The 21,815-nt window shown below is 37.0% G+C and overlaps 1 long non-coding RNA gene across 1 annotated transcript; it reads left to right on the top strand.

The window, feature by feature from the left end:
• Nucleotides 1-1,087: 1,087 nt before the first annotated feature.
• Nucleotides 1,088-21,250, top strand: LOC311210930. Its single transcript, XR_014618565.1, has 3 exons — nucleotides 1,088-1,219; nucleotides 18,929-19,278; nucleotides 21,057-21,250. It is a non-coding gene; the product is annotated as an uncharacterized lncRNA (long non-coding RNA).
• The last annotated feature ends 565 nt before the right edge of the window (nucleotides 21,251-21,815 follow it).

Here is a 21,815-nt window from a genome sequence, read left to right as displayed (position 1 = left end):
TCTTGTTTCCAAGCTGACAACAGAATAAGAAGGGTCTGTCCTGGTAGTCAGGATCAGAGAGGAAAACTCCAAGACAGGTGTTAAGATAATGGTGGGCAACTGTAAAGGTTGGGGCATTTATGAGTCTGATATCTTTGACTATGTATACAATAACATGTTTTTTCAATGTAAATATTGGACTTGTCCAGAACAGCTTAGCTGCTTTAAAAAAAAAAAAAAAAACTGTTTGTCAACATCTATTAGCCTTACCAGATTTCAAAGTGCCTCAAATCAGGAAATAAAAGCTTTGTTTTAGTGGAAGCTTCACAGGGCCATGTCCTTGAGTATTCTGGAGGTTACTGAGTGGCAGCAGCAGAATTGTGTGGGTTCTGAGTGTTCATCTCCTCCCCTTTTGGGGTGATATGGAGTCCCCAGTGCCACCTTCCACTGGAATGCTCCTCCAGGGGCCTAAAACCAAACCAACACACTGAAATCTCAGCTGAGAACCAGATCTGTGGCTGTATTTCCTGCTTGCACAAATAGGTGAATTCACCTACAGCAACTGAAAAGGAAACTTTCCCCTTCCAGCCAGCAGAATTTTTTCCTGCAATGTGTGCTGACCTCTATTTCAGACAAACAACACATAAGCTTGTTAGATGAATGTTGAGAGGAAAAAATAATAATAATAAAAACACTCTCAAGGGTTTTAGGAATATAATATTGGTGGCTAAAGGATTTCAAGTGCCAATTAGGGGTCATTGTAAGGTTGCAGAAATTGGAGGGTTTTTTTAATCCTTGTCTTTAAGAAGCTTTTTCTGCTTGTAATGCTATCATGTTGTATAATTCAGTGAGTGAACGTGATATACATAGAAGATTAATGATCATCTTGCCTTGTTGGCTTTTTAAGCTCCCATTTTACGTATATGTGTTCTGAAGAACTTTTCTATTTCAGTGCCTTTGCTTGCTTCCTTCAGGGAGTTGCATAAACACCACAGAAAGCTGACACCTGGGAATCTGTGCAGTTGCCTTAAGGGCAATTAGCTATAAAAGGTAGGGCTAAAAGCTAATTGCTCTGGTTTAGTTCTCAAAGTGCAGGTGAAGCTTGCTGAGAAATGAACAGAAGGCTGGAGAAAGGCCAGTTAAAAAATTCTCTCTCTGAACTTGGACTAGAACTTTTTAGCACTGAAAACTCCTGCCAGTTTGACAGTAAATTTTGTGTTCTGGTGCCTGCTAGAATGAGGTACTGAATTTTTACTTTGTCGTTCAGATGTTTGGGATATTTTGTGCCTTTCCTTCCCTTGTTTTGGGGTAAGGGTGGGATGGGGCAGTTTGAATCATCAAGTGATAAAATGCTCCTAGTTTGCATAGGTGCAATGTGTATCATAACTGAAAGCTGTATGGATGATGATGATGATCAGAGGATCTTAGCAGAAGGCATTTATCGTGTTATTCAATTAACTTGAAGGGAAAAAAAAAATGTATTCCCAGGCATTTTTGCATTAGACATATGTGGTAAAAATAGATGTTTACGAAAGATTTGAGATTGGTTCTGTTTGAGTCTGGGTGTGGGTGGAGTGCAATGGAAAAGTGTAAAACAGCTGCTATACAGTTGAATCACTGGAATAAGGAGGGGAGATTACTCTCCTGTCTCAATCTTTGAGTCCTCAAATACTTTTTGTGTCATAAGTGAAGGTATTTAAAATGTTCGGTTTGAAACAGATACACAAAATACTTGTTCCAACATCTTGAAAACATTGTTTCTACTCTTTCATGTTTGTCAGTTGACAAAAAGTTTGTTCCTCTTAATTTTAAAATGTCAAGAAATGACGTATGAATAAAGAGTGGGAGAAGGAAATCCCAAATCTTGAATTCAGAAATCTGCCTGAATAACGCATTTCTACAAATAGTAGTGAAAACGCAACACATTTCTTCGGAAAGCTCCCAGCTGGTTCTATTTCCATGAAGCATTTTAGACTGAGGATGTTGAAAAAAAACCTGCTGTTTGCTCCCTCATACTGAAGAAATAAATACATTTTGGTGTAAAATACATTACAGAAACAGAAAGGCATGTGTTGGCCGCCTTCCTCCCCATCCACAGGATAGCTGCATTTTCTCCCTTGATATTTGGCCTGCAGAAGGCCAGCCAAAAAGGGCCTTTTTTTTTCTTAACTGCTAAGAGCATTTATTGGAGCTCTTTTGCTACCATATCATTTGAGAGTGATGTGAAATTGTGCAGTCTGGAAGGGAAGGGAAGAGGCCAGAGCTCTCTTTAGCTAATCAGCTCTGATATGTTTCTTTTGCCAATCTAGATGCTGGAGAACCAAACACCTACATTTGCAAATTTCTGTCCTTATTGTAATAAAAGATGAGATGGATTTTAATAGTGAGATTAACTAAGCATGGTTAATCATTCTTGGGGTTTGAATCCAAGGACAGCAAATGGCTTGATGGATGTCTGTGAACTACATCTTACTGAAAAAGGATGGAGAGGTCAACTCTTGATTTGCCTTACAGAAGGATCCCCTGAGGTTTGTATATATGTAGTGTGGAAGGATATAGAATATATCTTGTATGTACATATGCAAATATGCATGAGTATAACTAAGGAAGGGCTGTCACACAGCGTGAATGTAATTACAGAAATAGTTTGCCCAGATTTTGTTGTTGAGACTGGTAAAATTTTGGTGCCAACCTTCCCTAAACAGCATCTAGTACAGGAATGTAATGCTAAGATATCTTTTTATATTCCACTTAATGTGCAAAAAAAAAAAAAAAAAAAAAAACCAACTTTCTGCTCATTATCATCTTCATAGTACCAAAAAAATGAATGTTACTTTGATAACCAGTCAAGAAAGCTATCACTGAAATATGTTTTAGGCTAATAGTTAGAAAATGAATGCAGGGAGCATGGGTTCAAACTCTCACAGATGGAGAATGGGTTGGAGTCTGGGGTCTCTCTGCTGTGCACAGCAGCACTGTCCACCAAGCTAATGGTTGGCGTGGCACCACCATCTATCTCCACTCTCTTTCACACTAGACTTGAATAGGTAGTTCTAATTTTGAGAAATGAGTGTGGTGGCACCCAGAGACCAGCTAGCTGGGTGAGAAGCAAAGTTGGCCACATTTATTTATTTATTTAGACATAAGGTTAAGTTTGCAACTCCCCATGGTAAATTCTCAGGCAATTCCTGGCATTGCTACAAATGGGCACAGAAGTATCAGATTTTTGACATGGATGAATATAGGTGCCTAAAGGCTCAGCAGTAACAGAGGTTTAACAAATTTCCATTTCAGATGTAGACATTTTGATGGTGTTTCAGGAATCTATGTTTTCTTGGTGAGTGTTCAATTTTCATAAATAAAGCCGAGTAAGCCTGGCAAATTCTCCTCATCACAGAATACAATTTGTCTGCAGTGTCAGAGGGCTTCAGCAGGGGCAGAACCCAAGTCAACTGATCCCAAGGTCTATGGACTTGCAGATTGACTAGGTCTATCTGCTGCTCTAGAGGCAGGTGGGGATTGAAAATGAACCAAAGAAATGAGTAGCAGGGAGAAAAAAAAAAAAAAAAAAAAAAGAAAAAACAGCAGGACATGAAAATGAAACACTTACTATTTTGAAAATGTTTTTTTCACTAAATTATTGAATTCCCCTCCACGCACATTCTTGTTCCATATGCTCGGAGTTTAAGCTAAGTGTTTCCTTCTTTTTATTACTTCTCTGTTATCAGTACAAACATGTAATCTTGGGCTTACTGCTAAGTGTGTATCTGTCTTCAGGTTTTATGCTCTGTAATTCCCAAGGAAATCAGTTCCTGATATCTTGCACTGAAAAAGCTATGCTCACTCAGCAGGCGAGAAGAGTTTTAAAACTGTAGGCAATGACAGTAATCCTTTGCTTAGTTACACTGGTGTAAAGCCTGAGTAATTTTATTGTAGGAAAGAGAAGAATCAGGGATACCATTCTCAAGAGGATGTTCACTAATTATTTCTAGATAAGGTGGTGGGAGTAATTAGTGTTAGGTATTGGAATCAGCACTCAATGTAATTTATGTCCACATAATACCAACATCTACCTCCATTCAACTTCTATTATAACTTTTTTAATTGAGAAGGAAAAAAAGCCTATTTCAAATACACGAACTGAATAGTATGTGTGTCTTTTTGGACACTGCAGATTTGTATCAGCCAATGACTTTTATAATGTAAATGGATTTCTGCATCAGACAGCACTGGCTACCAGTGGACTACATGGAGCACCATGTAGTTAATGCAACAGGGTGGATGTGGGCTTGGTTGAACTGAAGTCAGTGGTAGCACTCAGGTGCCCAGGCAGAGCCTGTGCAGAGAAGCCTGACCCAGGGCCTGCACTAGAAAGGAGACTGGAGAGGGGACACAATTTGGGCTGATGAAGAGATATAGGGCTTTCCATGTTGGTCCAAGGGTATACTTTTAGTTCTGATTAAGTAGGAATTATTCCTGGAATTGTTTGAGTCTAATTTCTGTGCTGAAAGAAACTTACATATCCAGACTGGTTTCATTCCTACAGGGAGACCAAGATGGCCCCAGACATTTCTCTGTTTCTTGGAGCAAAGTATTCTGGAATAATTAGGACCTGAAGGTCCCACAAATACATTTCTCATAAGAGCCACAGAAGGGTATGGTGATTAATATTGCCCCAGGTGTAAGCATTTTATTCAGATTTCTGTTTCTTCTAAATTAATTTATTTATTTATTACTTTGAGAAGAATATTTTAAAACCTGTTCTCTCTCTTTTTTTTTTTTTTTTTTTTCCCAAAAACTTCCATATCCAGCAACACATTGCACCTTCCTTTTATTGACATAATTATTTTGTCTGACCAGTTGTCTGCTTTGAGGACTCACACTGGCAGGGTGCCTAAATTGTGCTTTTTCTGTTCTAACCTAGGTTTTTAGTATAAGTTTGTTTTTTTGAGCCAGGCCCCATAATGTTTTCTGCTGGCATTAGTATAGACTTTTGAAGATACTTGGGTGCTGGCACAGAGGAACATTCTGGTGTTATAGTATATTAGTATTCAATTTTGTTGTGATAGTGAACTTAGAGTGTTCCCTTGTAATGTCTTTTGCTTAATCTCTGATATCCCCAAGTGTAAGCAACATGTAATCAGACCATCACATGATGCTCTCTCTTGCCTGTCAGGAACAATCTGGAGACCTACCTTTTCATTTCCTGCAATCACCATGAGATGGCAGTTGTCAATTGCTGGACTTGCTTCACCCCATTTGAACAAAAATGACTCAAAGCTTATTGATCCTTGGAGACACTGAGCTTTCCAGCTTTGCTGTTCACAGCATGCAAGTGTGAAACTTTACAAGTGACTTTTAAAAGCAGCCAAGGAATGTGTGAGACAGATTGTTAGGGGGGAAAAAACAACAACAACAACAAAACATTATTTAATTTGATAGCGTGGAGTTCTATGCCAAAGTAAGGCATGTGTTTGCTGTTAGCAATCAAAGTAGCTTTGTGAATGAAACGTGACATTTTTTTATGGGATTTTACAAGTAGGGGTTCCCTAGGGAAATTAATTTGGCCCTCTGGAATGCTGTTCTCCTCCGTGCCACTTCCACATCAGCCTCAGATTTTTTTTTTTTTTTTTTTGATTTTTTTTTTTTTTTTTTGCCACAAACCTTGATATTAGTTTTTGGGTAGATGGAAGCCAGCAGGAAAGATGTAGGTGCAGTAGGTATATTGCAATCCCATGGCAGGTCTCCAGCATTTTCACAGTGCTACCTAGTAAATCATCAGGTCACAGGTAATGGCCCAGATCCTGGGCTGCAGCTAATGAGCTAACGGCCAGGGAATTGGGTTTTATTTTGTCCTTTCAATAAAATCCCTGAACACAAACCCAAGCTTTTTCAAATAGTACTCCCCATACGTAGCCTGGAGGCAGTCTAAATAATTTAGGTAGTTCTTCATCTCTGTTATTCAGTGGTGAAAAAAGAAGCCTGAAAATTCTCGACTTATTTTTTAATAACACATTGCTCCAAATTGCGTCTCTATTCTCTCTAGCTACATTCCCTGTCCATTTTCAGTTGGATGTGCTATTCTTATTTTTTTCATGAATTGATTTGTTATAATTTTTTCCATGTCTGCTCTTAATCGGTTGCTCCCCTTTACAATGTAGGTGGCCATATGATAATTATTCAAAAGAAGTGTAACACTTCTTGTGTTTTTATTTTCTGGGGGAGAGAAATCACTAGTGCCTTACAATTATAGCTTGCAAATTTTGCCATCTAATTTTCAAAGTAGTTTCATCTATAAGTACATAAAAGGGTACTCAAGTTATATCGCATTATTACTATGAATAGTTAAAATAAATAAATAAATAAAATCAACCAATAAATGACATCTTGGTTGATTATATTCTGAGGGTTCAAGAGATAAAAAGTGATATACGTTGGTAAAATTGCTGTGTTTTCAGCCATATTCTCACAATGCCAAGGCCTTGAGCAATGGAACTGATCTCCACAATGTCAGCTATCCCAATCTACAGGATTGATAATGCAGGATGAAATTGTATTTTCCAACGCTTTGTTTACTCCTCTTTGTAATGAATCCCAGATTTGTCTAGGCTAGAAGAGACTGAGATGTATATGTCTGGCCTCTTATATTACAGGACGTTAAATTCCACTCCGTTCTCCTTGTAACAGACAATTTCAGAACATAAAGTAATATTTGGTTAAGGAAAGACATCGAATCATGGCTTTGAAAAGAGGAGGTAAACAAGGCCCCACTCTTTTCCTCAAGAATTTCTTAGTCAATCTCCTTGTCAAGTATGCACAAATTTCTCACTCTTACGTATCTGATTTCAGTTGCTGGGCTCTGGTGATGCCTTTCACCCGAAGATTAAAGTGTTCTTTATGCATCATACTTCCTCCCTGTGAAGATACTTACATATCTCAACTAAGTCACCTCTCATTCTTTTCTGATAAATTAAGCAGATTGAGCTTTTTGAATCTAAGTCATACATTTTTATTTTTTTTTTCCATCCTTAGAAGAAATTTTCTGAGTATTTTTTCAACCTTTTTAGTATTGTGCTACTACTTTTATCTTCGGTTTTCCATGCTCTTCAGCATTGCCCTCAAAAAAAAAAAAAAAAAAAAGTTTAAAAAGTGGAGGCATTTTGCTATTGCCTAGTACCTGAAAATTAAAAAAGCCAGGAATGTTTAAAATTAATGTAAAATGAACTTCAATGACTAAACTTTTCCATTCACACCAGTTGGGAGGGGAAATTCATCTCATTCTCCCTTGGAATTCACAAAGGAAGGAGATGAGGAATGGACTTGCAGCAAAAAAAAAAATAAAAAAAAAATCACCCAGCTTAGACGGGGAAGGATCATTTTTTCCTCGCTCTAATTAACATTGTGGCATGCATTTATATAAAGTAGAATGATTTTAGTGAAAAAAAGAGATGTCTATTCTAACATAGCCTATAGGAGAAAATCTATCTAAGGATTAAAAGAAATTAGAAGAGAAAAAAATAAAGTAAGTAAAGGTGATTTCTGCTGAGAAGGCAGATTTTTTTTTTTTTTTTTAACTGAAAGGTTTATTTCTCTAAATCTGCTTTTCGCAACACAACTTTGGTGTATAGCCATGGGCATTATATATATATGTGCATATTATATATGCATATACTGTTGATATGTTTTTAACAATGTTTAAAGACATTTTAATCTTTTTCTTCCTCCCTTCTCCCTTTCCAGCTCTTTGGTTTGGTTTAGTAGTTCTATTTCACTTCCAGCAACTATGTATTATGTATGCACACTTCAGTAAAGCTAACAAGAGTTCTGCAGCACACTAGCTTTGTACATAAATACTTCTCTTGAAAGCACAAAATCAGATTGCAATTGTTTAATAACAACTGCTTTTGTCAGAAAAGAAATTAGACTCTCTGAAACATACTTTTTTTTTTTTTTTTTTTTTTTTAATGGGGACATAAGCCCTGTAGATACTTCGCTGTTGTTTTATTAATATGATTACTCCTTATATATACACAGAAGAACATTTAAAGAAATTATTTGTTTTGCCTGAAAATTATCCTTTCTTGTGTGTTTGGTGAAATACTGCTGAATATAATTTCCCATTTTTGGTTAATGTCACACTTGCTTGATTTATACTACTGGGCTATATATATACTCAGGCTTATTTCTTAACAACCTAGAAACCAAAATCTTAAAATAGTGGAGTTTTACTAACGTTTCTAATGCAATGAATGTCTTGCTTTTAGAGAGGATATTTTTTTAGAACTTGTAGCAGGAATTTGATCATTTGGATTTTGTTTGTAACTCTTGAGTTTGATGCTAGTGTTCTAATTGTCCTGAAAATAGAGTTATTCCTTTAAATTTAGAATTTCTGGAGACATGTGGCTGCTAAACATGAGATGGGTTTGATAGTAAAATAATAAGAAAATCTCAATTATGATAAGCATTTATGCATCAATAAAGTATTTACAGGAGAGCGCTAGTATTAGTAGCTGTTAACTCAGAATTCATTGGTGGATGAAGAGGATACGTATTCTGCCTGTCTCGAAGAAATATGAACCTACATCAGCTTTCCAAGAGGCACTTCTGACTTGCAGAACGAGTATTGTGTTTGGGGGTAAAAAGAACAAAAACAAAAAAAACACTTCCACTTCCTGCTGGGATTACTGTTTGAGGATTGTTTTCAAGGTGGAAGGGGAGAAGAGCCAAATCTGTTTTGTATTGCAACAAAAGTAATCGTTCAGAAAACTCTGACCACATCACCGCATGAAACAGAAACCAACCAGTGAGGTGCAAGAAGGGATATTTAGAGTGCAAATATAATTCTGTATCTGTTAGCAGCCACTAGCAAGACTGACATGACATAAAGACATCTACAAAACTGTAGTGTAATTCTTTGCTTCTACAATTTTTTTTTAGCCTTTCTAATTCCTGAGCAACTTAGTAAAAATAAAACAATTCACTAAACATGTCGAAGTTGCAGGATCTGCAGTTTAAGGTGATTTTTTTCTTCATTTTCCTGACTAAAAGTTTGTTTCATCTGGAAATGTTTGCCCAATTCTTATAGTATCAGCAAAGCAAAAGAAAAAGCCCAGAATACTGCTTTGTTGCCATCTCTATTTCTTCATGCTTGCATTCAAAACAGCTCTGATCTATGAATAGGCTTTGACTTTCTGAGGAGTGAGGATGGGACCTGGGGTAACACACTCTATTTCTGTGCTGGCTGATGACAGGATAGCTCGGTAAATGACAGAACTGGAGCCGGGAGGGTATCATACACAGCGGCAGCTGTCACAGGTTCCTTGCTGTGAGTGCATGCAAGGGACTTCAAAAGCTGGAGTTCTCCAGGGATTCCTTGAACTTGTCTTTGTTTTTCTTTTTGTTGTTGTTGCTCTTTCCCCAATCACGGTTCTATTCCTGGCTTTTATATGTTGCTGCATCTTCTTGTCCCTTCTGAGTCAAATTGGGAAGCTGCAAATATCTCCTGATCTCATGTCTAGAGGGGATATGAATTTTTAATCATTACTATCATACATTATCATCATTATTTTATTATATTTATGTAGTGCTGCTGGTCTGGCTGATGTTTTTATAAAGCAGTGGAAAGGAAGGTCCTAACCTAAAGGACTTTACAGTCTATTTGTGATATACATGATATTGCAGTCACATCAGGATCTGGGAACTGATGGGAGCACTAGGCTAATAAAGCTAGGGGAAAAGGAGGTGTCACTTAGGGTATATTTTCCTCTTAACTTGTCTGTTTATTGACTTGCCTTACCTTGCAACAACAAAGAAGTCTGTTGGTTTGTCTGATCAGCCATGAAATTGGCAGCAGGAATACAAGATAAGCATAAAGACTAAACAAAAACAGATAAACTTCACTCACTTCAAGTCAACTCAGACTAACACAGTCAGGTTCCCTAACCTTATGTTGGAGCTATTCTCCCGATTTTTAATCTTAGGAAGGCAGAAACTAGCAGGCAGTTTTAAACATGAGTCCATCCCAGTGAGTGTCATTTCTTTGCCAACTTGGTTTATAGGTGAGAATCTCCAGGGGACAAATTTGGGCTTAAACTGTCCCAAGCACAGGTCTTGTCTCTAACAGTGACTTACACGTCACTGCAACCTTTCAAGTTGCATCACATACATTGATCCATCCATACCTTCTTTCTTATGATGCAAGGTGAATGTATTTTGCTTAAATCTCCAGGGAAAAAAAAAAAATATATATATATGTATATTAAACCAGTTAGGCTAATATTTGCTGATTCACAGAAATGTGCAGCTGACATACACAGACCAGTTAACAATAGGGTAAAAAAATCTGAATGGCAAAATGAAGAAAGCATTGTAATAAATGTAGTTATCTGGGGATTGCTGTAAAATATTTGGAATGGAGATGACCAGTAGCTTGACTACATGGCCTTACGTGCTGTCCAACACTCAGGCTTATGTTGAGGTCATTTTGGATCCTGTCTGAAGACCGCTTTCAAATTTTAGCTGGGGAACAGGATGTGTGGCTTTGTCTATTTAAAGGAGATAGCTGAGGTCAACAGGTAAAATGCACTTCAGTAGCTTTCCATCTGCTTCTGTGTGCAATTCAGCATAATTTATGGCTCAGTTTATCCTGGGAATATTTGAAAGCAATTCTCTCCTTTTGTCTTGTTTCAACACTGCTGGTGGTAGTGGTGGTCCTAAAGTTGGAAGACAGAGCTGTGGAGACAGAGTTGTATGCTGTTGGGGCAGATAGACAGGGCTCTGCTGGAGCACTTGTTCCTCAGCATGTCATAGGGAAATAACTTGATTTAAACTGCTGGCTCTTTTGTTGTCTTAGAAAAAACTTCAATTATAAGATGATGGGACCTCCCTCCTCCACTCACATGCTTCACTAGCTCCTTGCATCCATTTTCATGTGTAATCTCTTTCCTAAAGGGAAGATCAAGATTTCAGCTGGCTGGCCCCACTGCCACCTCTCCATGGATCTGCTTTGTTACAGGAAGAGGATCAACAATAACACACTGCTCAGGAACTCAAAATGGACTTTAGCCAAAATGATAAAAACTTTTAAGTTATTAGTTTGGACAGTAAAATTCATTCACAACATGATCTTCTATCTTGTTCTCCCTTCCCTGCCTCACATATACACCAAAAAAAAAAAAAAAAAAAAAGATTTTTGCAAAATATTGATTTCTTAGAGTTTGTGATGAGACTTAGACGTCCTTCTAAATAACAAATTATTTGACCCATGTTTCAGCATTGGAGCAAGTTAAAATTACAAAATGCTGACCATCTTCAGAGCAGATTGTGTTGACGATCCTTTTGCCTTTATGTAGAAGGCATATGTGGCAAGGCAAAACAACTTCCTAAGCACTCATGTAAAAATTACTCTGATCCTTTTTACAAAAGCTTTGAAAAATTATCCTTGAAAGAATGTTAGGAGAAAAAGTTTTATCTCAGTTTAAAACAAAAAAGTATATTTGCTGAGTTATCAAGATGCCCTCTGTGTTTGTGTTTTCATTCTTTAAGTTATATTTCTCCTGATAAACTTATTTTCAGTCATAGTAATGAGCTGGGGTAGCAGTGGATAGCTGCAGAGTGAATAAAATAATTCAGAGGGGGAACTTTTTTTCCCCTGAAGATCATGTCAGCTCTTAAAAAATGTATGCATCTAGCCTTGAGATATGAAAGTCATATGCATAAATAAATAAGCTTTGGAATGCATGACATAGGTTTTGGTAGCACTGAAGATATTGGGGGAGAAAATAAAAAATTGTTCATGACTACTGAAGATGTAGTTATACTGGGTGTTATAATTAGATAATGGAGAAGCTACCAGTAATAAATCTGTTTTATGGCTTTTGGAACTTTCTCTAGCCAAAAGCATAAGGATTTTTTACTGAATGTAAATCTGCATACCAAGTTCACTGCTGAGCCTATTATCCACATACAGAATTTTGAATTTTTGAGGGAGAAACAGAAACACGCCAAAGAGAGAGAAGTTAGTGATAAGACATTTAAAAGATACAATGCCTTTTCTACAAAATAGTTTAAAAAAATCTTCATGAAGTTGTTCTCGTCTATCCACTTGTCAACAGCTATGTGGAGTACCCTCAAGTGTTAACTGATAAAGCTCAGAAGTCTCTTAGCCACCTCAGTCACTTGCAGTCTTGGTGCTCTGATTTAGAGGTGTGTTTACATGCTATACCGAACAGCAGTCTTAAATTATTCTGCAATAGTTCTGGGACAGGAAGGGAAGGATGTCCTCGTGAGGTTTTATATAAAGAAATTGTAGTATACTTTTTAAAGTCAGTCTTACTTCTGCTCTCCAGAGGAATGTGTGTGGATCTCTGATAGCAGAGCTGCATGGTGGTAGGTGGCTTCCTGCACCTATACAAGATATTGCCCAACTTTTGGTAGCAGCTCTGCTTGAGTACAGAAGGATGTTGTCACGGTACCATGCTGATGAAGGGAGTGGTTCTCTGTGCCTTAGTTATTGTAGTATAAACGTTTTGTCTAATTTAGTATATTCCTGAAAGCAGAAAACTAGGGTAGGTGAAGAGTGACCATGTTTTCTCTTGCAGAACAGGGAGGAAAAGAAGGAACAGATACTTCAGACAAGATTTGAGTTTGTTGTAGAATTTATGGGTAGAGCTGTGGTGCTTTGACACAAGGGAGAATCAGGGATGGAGCATGGCTGTGCTTCAGCAGCTGGGGCAGGCAAGTATGCTCCCCATACTCTGAACTGGAATGGCACCAGCCAGTGCTGGCCTGGAGTCTCCAGATCTGCAAGAGGATGGGTCTGTCATCAAATTCTTATTCACTGCTAGGAGTTCAGCCAGAGTGTCGTCTCCACTCCACACTGTATGCTGAGCTCACCTTTGCTACTTTACTGTGCCTTGAACCTTCTCCTGGGCCTGGGACATCTTTACACAGGTCTCGTATTCCCTAGCAAAGACCCTTGGAAAGCAATCAGGAAAGAAGTCACCTTCCATGTTTTATAAAGAAAGCCCTGAGTGCTGGATTCTGATCATGAAGTAGGGTTTTTGCATGGTAGGTAGCAAATGTAGGATTTACTGTCTGCCTGTCAAGTGAGGTACTGATTGAGGAGAGCAGAGGGAAGCAGTGACCTCCAGGTCTGTTTCCCCTCCTTGGTGTCCAGACCTTATAGAATAATGCCTTTAAGGTTGCTATTTGCTTATAAATGCAGTTTGTCATGGGTTTGTCAGGCAGCTCTGATGAGAACCTGAAGAATGCTTGTTAATGCCAGTGATCCTTAGGGTCTCTTGAAGGTGCATTTTAGAGAAATCTGAGCAAGGATCTGTCTGTCTGAAATACTACTTTATTTAGTGGAATACAATACTGTCTATTAAAAATAGAAAGAACAAAAGGGAACCTGTCAAGAAAAAAAACACCCATCCCTCCAGAGCTGGGTACTGCTAGACCAGTCACATGATTAGAAATTGTTCACAATAACACTGAAAATAAGTTTTGCAGTGGCCTTTTTTTTTTTTTTCTTTCCTTCTTTAAAAGATAATCGGTAGGAACAAGTGGGACTTGACTGAATTTTTCAGTCATTGATGTGACATGTAACAATATGTTAATTTCATAGTTCTTTTAATATTGAGATGCTTTCAAGAGTTGAATGAAAAATTCTTCTTTTCCTAGGAGAATTATGTACTTTTTGATTTTGTGTTCCTTTTTTTTTTTTTTTTTTTTTTCCCTGAGTTTTCACTCCACTCTTTGTAAATTGAAAATATCTTCCTTCTTAGTAACCAGGCAGGCAAGCTTTTTCATTTAGGTTTCTGTTGTTACTGGCAAGGGTTTTTTGAGGTAAAATGATTTTCTTTATTTGAAATTCCATTTAGTTAAATAAAAGTAAAGCTTTTGAAACCATCACTTCTAATCATTACCTCTTACAAAAGATTTCATCTATGTTTTACACAAGGTATACCTGACAAGTTAGATGCCAGCATTTAGAAAACCTGCAGTATTTTCACCCTTTCTGCATGTTTCCTACACCTTGACAGTATACAACTTCATAGCTGAGTCATTAACTTGAGCCTTGGTGGTCTCTGTGTCAATTTGAATGTATCCCTTCCCTCTCTACTTCTAAAATGAGCGAAAAAATAGATTGTTTTATGTTAGGTTGTCACCATAGCCTGCCTTAAGTCAGTGTTTGTGTACAGACCTGAATATAGACATCATGCTGTCCCTTCTCGTGAGTAAAATTTGAGGGTTTAATATTTCATTTTCTAAATCTTTCTTTTTAATGCATATTTTAGGACAATAACTAATTAATTAATGTCAATTTGGCCAATTGACATCAATTTGGCCAATTATTTTGATTGGAAAAACAAACATGATATTTAGCAATTGCAGTTTCATTTGAACATTTTTCAAATACATTTCTTCTTGCTTTACTTTGAAATACTGCAGCTAATTTGATGACTATTTTTTGTTGTTGTGTTGTTTTTCATTAAGTCAATTATTACTGTTTGTGGTTTCTTTCTCTATTTAAATATCTAGAAACAAAATCAGACTTTTCATTTTTTCATTAGACCAAAATTATAATTCTCTCCCTTTCTTCCTTCTTGTACCTTCCTCATCTTTTTATTTATTTTTATTTATTTAAAAAAAATGTTGGATGTCTAACTGTTGTGGGTACGTGGTGCACGTGATGGCTCTTAATTTGTCTCAATAATTTATTTATTATGAGATTATTCATCCCTTATTATGGCAACAGTGGCAGCGTCATGTGACCTTTGGAAAAGTAGCATCTCTTGAGTCTTTTCTTTCCACAGTTCTCATAATCTCTGATAGGTTTTTGACTCTTGCTGAAATCCCTCCTGACCTGGACCTGAGAATTTGTAAAATTGTTCCATTATGTTTTCATTCCTCTCCTCCCTCTTCCCCACACGTTCTTTATACACTTCAGAATAGCATTTTAACACATTATTCATTATCTTTCTCATACTTTTTCCTCACATCTGTGCACATCTGAAGCCTGTTTTAAGCAAATATCCACAGTCTGTATTTATAAAATGGAAACCATGTCTCAATATCATTGCTATTATTTCCTTATCCTGTTGTTAATTTCACACACAGATTCTTGAGACAGCTGTTTTTTTTTCTAAGCGTTTCTTTCTAGCTGTTACATGTTTAGGCTATTATTTTTTTTCTGCATTAAGAATTATTCTCTTAATATTCATTTCCAATCCATATATACTTCCATGCTTATCTTATAATCAATTGATTTTTCTTTATACATCACACCAATAACTTCAGTGTGACACAGGTCATTGGCACTAGCAAGTAACAGAAACATAACTGTTCTCGTAATCACTCTCCTGGTTTTAATCTTCCTTGGTCACATCTCCAATGCATTTTTGTCAATGCAGATCTGGGGCACTACCCCAGCCTGCACAGGCTACATGCTGAATGCACTCATAATTCTCTCAAAACATGTGAGACCCCAACCATTGCTCTCAGCTAATGGGAGGGAAAGGGAAATGGGAGAGTGACAGATCATATCACATAGATAAAACCATAGGAGAAAGCCAAAAAATTACCCTTTACAGCCATGAGTGAGGAGTGTGCTATGTTGAAGAGTTCTACAGAGAAGGGGCATCCAACCTGTTGTGCATGTTTGAAGCACAAAATGGAAGAGGAATTGGGAGCATTGTGGGACATGAAGCACATGATTTCCCATGCTTATAAATACATGAAATCTGTTGCTTTGTGGAAATGTTGCAAAAGGACCTGCCTTTTGAACTTAATGAAGAAAAAAATAATTGGTGATTTTTTAATGTTGAGATCTGGTTAAATAGCACTAAATGTGGAATGCTGCAGGAATTTGGGCAGCTATTTTAGTAGAAAGCTCAACCTCTATTGATCGTACTGGGACAGCTTCCATTGCTACAAGGCTGATATATCAGAACCTGTATTTGAAAATAAAATCCATTTCATACATAATCTGGACTCCATTTCCTCGGCATCTTTTGGGTAGGATTTCTGAGGTTTAGGTATAAAAATTAAAGGGATTTTGGCTAGACAGTAAAAGACTTTGGACTGAACTGAAGAGAGGGAAAATAAAAAAGTTTAATTCACGATCTTATAATTCTGCTGAAACATATCAAGCAAGAGAACATAAACTGTTAAATGCTAAAGTAAGGATTTTAAAATCAATGGAGTGTTTAATAGAATTCAGTACAATGCACGTAAAACGGGGGAAATGTGGCAACAGGAAAATTTGGAATGAGTAAAAGCTTGAATGCAGGTTGGTTACATAATTTAAACTAAACAAGAAAAAGAAAATGTCAATAATCCAACCAAGAAGGCACACAAATATAGATTGGTGTCTCACTGATAAGGAAAAAAGTTATTAACAAATCAAAGCAAACCTGAACTTGGAGAGGAATTTTATTTTATTTTATTTTATTTTATTTTATTTTGATTCTATGATTTTTATTGATCATGATTCTATGATTTTATTTTATTTTATTTTATTTTTTATGACCTTGTCATAGACCTGGAGGCCTGAGACTGAGAAGGTGACAAAGATGTCTTTAATGCGTTACACTGAAATTTTGGCAAAGAGGTACAAGTCTCAGGTATAGACATGTTGATAACAGACAAATCCTTCTTATCATGGAACTTGTCGTCCTCACAGAAGGAAATGATCTTCATTCTTTTCCAGTCACTGATTCATTGTTGTGCCTTTCCTGTATGCCCAAACAGGCTGTTTTTTCCCGTGTTCTAGCTGACCCCTTTGATATCAACAACTGCAAAACTGGGATTTATCATGGGAAATAAGGTCCAGCTGTCTTGTTATGCTGACATCAACTGTATTCCCGTTCAGCTGCTGTTGTTATGGGAGGATGGCTTATGATCCCAATATAGTTCACCTGCCTCTTGTCTGTGATGTAGAAGAGATTAGATCTCACTATGAATCAGCAGCATCCTCATTTGAGCTGGAACATATCAGCGCAGTAGCAGTTATATTCTAAGCCTGTTCTGTGTTTACAGAGAAAGAAATGTGGATGGATAATCATGAGTTTTAGGAATTAAAATGTCTTTGCAAATTAGAGATTTGAAGAATATCTATTTTCCTAGATAATGGGGTGCTTACAAAGAAGCACTTAGATTAAAGCAGTCTGGGTTTTATTTTAGAAGTCAATGTGTCATACCTTTTTAGAAAAATGTGATTAATTCAAAATCTTACAGTAACAAAACAGGCCGAAATGGATAGAAACCCAGTCAGCTGTTCACTTCATCATACATTAATCCCTCTCTGAATGAGGAGCAATCACATGTAATTTTGGGGTGACATCATATAAGCTAGGGCTTATTGGTCTGCTCTTCTGTTAAATGGCAATAGGTTTGTAACAATTTGCTCCATTTAATTTATTTCATCAGAAAAGTCCTGGATCTAGCAACTGGCTCTAGGAATATGGGGTCAGCTAAAGGAAACTGGTTTTGTGTGAATTCAAATATAAAAGCTCAGCTTTGGTGTGTGTTTTTTGATGCCAGATGAGTATTGAACTCGCACAATGGCCTTCTCTGCAGGGCCACCAAGCACACCTCCTGGGCATTGGCTGTTTTCACAGCCCTTTCACAACAGTGATATTGGGAGACCCTTAACTTCAGCCACGTTTGTGGAGAACACTACAGATTCCAAAGAGGAGATAAGGATGGACTGGACCCCATCACCACCCCCAGACACTTGTGCTGAAAGCAATTACATGCACACCATAGCTGAACATCTGCCTGCTGATTAGAAGCAGTGCATGATTTCCTTATCACACTTTGCTTGTGCACACAGCTTTTGCTTTACTTATTAAACTGTCTTTATCTCAACCCATGAGTTTTTTCCCTTTTACCCTTCCAATTGTCTCCTCCATCCTACCTTAGGGGAGTGAGCAAGAATCTGTGTGGTGCTTAGCTATCTATTGGGGTTAACCCACAACAACAGTTTAACCTAAAACTAACAAATTTTATCTCCTTTCTAAAAATAATAATAATACATGGTATACATCGTATATGCTTCTTTTTTCCTCAAACTGAAAAACAAGTAAAAGCTTCATCCTTTCCCTCTCTCTCTCTGCCCATGTCTACGTATCTCCATCCATTTTCACATTGCTATTACCTATTTTAATCCATTCATATTAATCCTGTGGTGACCTTCAACGATTTCCATGCAGTGAGTCCCTGAGATGAGCCTGCACATTTAGGATGATTTGTAGGATTGTCTTTTCTTTTTCTTGCTGATGTCCTTAAAGGAAAATAATATTTTGCCCCAAGAAGGATGAAAATACATTTTATTGACAGGTAGAGAGAGAACATTTTTGTTATGATTGACAAAAATCTCAACAGTCACACGGATTAAAAAAATAAAAAATAAAATAAAAAAAAAAAAAGATGAAATTGGGATGCAAACATATTTAAAAGAGGATGGATCTATTTGCTGCACAAGTGGAAGTGCCTATACTCTGGGCCTGTTTCTGTCAGCATGGCTATTTAACAGTAATTTTGCATAGATGTGTTTCTGATCTCACTCACATGCATACTGCAAGATTAGCACATCAAAGCTTCTCCTTTAAGGCTCATGAATCGCCCCGGCATATTACTGCACATAAGAACAGAGACAAGCACTGATACAGGGGACTCTGTACCTTAGGAACTTCACTGCTGACAACTGTGGGTAAGGTAACTCCAAGAGTGCAAAGCCATAGGAAAAACTAATATGGATTTACAGTGGAAAGGGGCTAAGATGCATTGAAGTTACTGAGGGACAAAAGCAGGCATTTATGATGCCTGTAGAACTTCATTCACACTAGAAATGTAGTGTTTGTTTAGCTTTCAATTCAAATGTGTTTTCCTTATGTGTATGCACACAGAATTACACTTTAATTTGATGTATCTCCTAATCTAGGAATGAACCACAAATTTAATCAAGAGAAGAGAAGAGAAGAGAAGAGAAGAGAAGAGAAGAGAAGAGAAGAGAAGAGAAGAGAAGAGAAGAGAAGAGAAGAGAAGAGAAGAGAAAAGATAAGAAAAAAAAAAAAAACACAGACATAACTGTAAACAGCTTCGTATACTTTGACTTGAAAAACACCCTTTGCATTCTGTTTCCCCTGGGTGAAGAGCAAGAACCAGGCATAGTACCCAATCAGCATTGCCACCAACACAGTATTTTAGTAGTCCAAGGCCAGTTCCAGCTGAGCAAAGGACCTGTGCTTTTTTTTCAGAGATGGGAAAGATGGAAGGGTACAAACAGAATGGGTGAGAAGAGGTCTTGTTTCTTTGTATTACCCCATTGTGGCTGCTTTGCCAGCATGCTACAGTGAAAGTATTCAGGCTGCACATGGGTTCAGACTGCCCTTAAGAACAGTCCCTTAATGTTGGCCATATGTATTGTATGTGCAGTGTCTTTGACTGCAGTGAGTTACTCTTGCATCTGAGTACTATTTAACCAGCAGGAATGTTAAAATCTGGCTATTACTGACTTTCAGTTCATGTTTGATCAAAGCCCCACTGATACATCTATCAAACTTACTGCTAACTTAATCCCTACTGCTGTCATTCCAAGTAACTGATTCCATTCCCCCTGTTATGTTCAGCCTGTTGTAAACACCAGCACTTCCTGTAAGTCTCTTTTTTTTTCACCCTTCTGTTTTTTAATCTCCCCAGCATTTTTCCATGACAAATGCATTCATATTGCTGGAAAGTTTCATGCTTATTGCTTTTGTCATTTAAGCCCTCCTAGCACTGTTGCCCTCTATTATCTTCTCTGTTGCATAGTTGTACCACAATGATCTGAACTAATACTCATCTGTCTGGATTTTCATGCTTCCTTTTTGTACGTTTCTATCTGATTTCCCACAATTTACAGATTGGTATTATTAGCAGATTATTAGATATAATAATTACCTGTGATGAATTCATCTGTTTCTCAGGTTAAAGAGCTATCTCTTAATTGCATGAAAGTTTGCTCTCTTTTATTCACAATTTACTAAATAATTTGACTAGATGATGGTTTGATGGATGTATGGATTCTGTTAAACTTATGTCTGTAGGCCAACTGTGAGGTAAGACTTGAAAATCATTCTCAGAGCCATGCGACAGATCCTCAGGCAAAAATCTGCTTGAATCTTTTCAAAGATTCTTCTGGAGTCTTCCTGCAAAGTGCAAGCATAACATCTTAATCCTCATCATTGTATAATTTATTCTCTTAGTGCAATAATGGTTATGCCATAACAATGACTAGAACTTGTATTTCGGTGAACAGCTAAGTTCTAAAATTCTTTCAACAGAGTGTTCTTAAACTGGGGGTTTGTTTGTGGAGATGTTTTTTTACTTATACATGTATTTTTATTTATACACCTATAGTACTATTATTTTTATATTATTATTTGAGGGAAGCAGGTGATCAATGAGCACGTATTGGAAATATGTAAACCTCTCTATAAATAATGATTAGAATTAAAAAGGATTAAAACTATTTTAAAAGCCAGCAAAACAAACAAACAAACAAAAATATTATTACAACTGGATTTTGAGACAAATCATGTGTTTTTTTTTTGTTTGTTTGGTTGGTTGGTTGGTTTTTCTTTTGTATCTACAGTAGCCAGAATGAAAGTCCTCATGATTGATGTTAGCTTTCAATTCGATGACTTGTTCCAGTTTGTGTCACAATATTTGACTGATGTATGAGTGCATTGTGTTTTGTTCTGTTTTTTTGTAATTCAGTGATGTGTGACAGCATCACTTTGAGATCAGTACAGAAGCAGGGCAACACATCAGCGTGATTCATTTAGTTGTTTTACTGTTAACACTTATCACCATGTTGGTTGTAAGTGATCATGATCAGGTATCTGGCACTAATGTCATTATACAAGAACCATTTTAATCATTCACTGAATCTGTATGTTTCAAAGATTTTTTTGTCCATATTTAAGAACATAACTTTGCAAAGTTATCCAAGGTATGCCATGAATCAGCAAGAGAGATGATAACATAGCTACAGGCTTCTGGCTTAATATTTTCTCTTTCCTTTGCAGATCACAGATTGCTTGCCTGATTCAATACAAACCAGACATTCTGCAAGCTGCTGAGTCACAAGGACATGCTCACTTCAGTAACAGCCTTTTGTAAGAATTGAGTATTCATTAGTCTTCTGCAGCAGACAGACCCCTAGTACATTTGTTCTACTTTTCTGATAGTTGTATTTCCGTATGTATTTCCATTTATGTTATCTGGATTAGAAATTAGCTGTTGACATTAAGCAGTAATTCAAATTGTGCAAATAAAGCAGCACTTACAGATGTTGTCCCTGGTTTGAGTCATTGCTACCAAATTTTGTTGTTCCTGGGTCTGTTTTACTTTGGAAATTTAGATTGCCACTGATGGACTTACCCTTGAGTCTTCTGTGCCAGAAATCACAATGTTAATTCTGGTGTTTTTCACGATCATTTGGTATCTTCCTGATGTCTGTTTGTTTGTTTTGTTCTTGTTTTATTTATTTTATTTTGTTGTTGTTTGTTTGCTTTAATCCAGGAAAGTAAGATGCCTCCATTTTTATGGAAGTATTTGCACAAGGCAAGGTTCATGAACAGATATAGATAGAATGATCTGTAACTCTAAACTGAAAGAGAAAGGGACAACTTGTCTCCCAATTACACTGGGAAGATCTCATAAGTGTCAATTGAATCTTCACTGAATGTAAGCTAAACAGCAGTCTTTTTGATTAATTTAGGTAGGTGTCACCAGCATGTTCAGGTTTCATTTCAGTTAGCTTCCCCCAGCACAACAAAAAAGCC

This window comes from Netta rufina (genome assembly GCF_964035555.1).
Source record: "Netta rufina genome assembly, chromosome: 6".
In the NCBI taxonomy this organism is placed as follows: Eukaryota; Metazoa; Chordata; class Aves; order Anseriformes; family Anatidae; genus Netta; species Netta rufina.
This window is presented reverse-complemented; position numbering and strand designations above follow the sequence as displayed.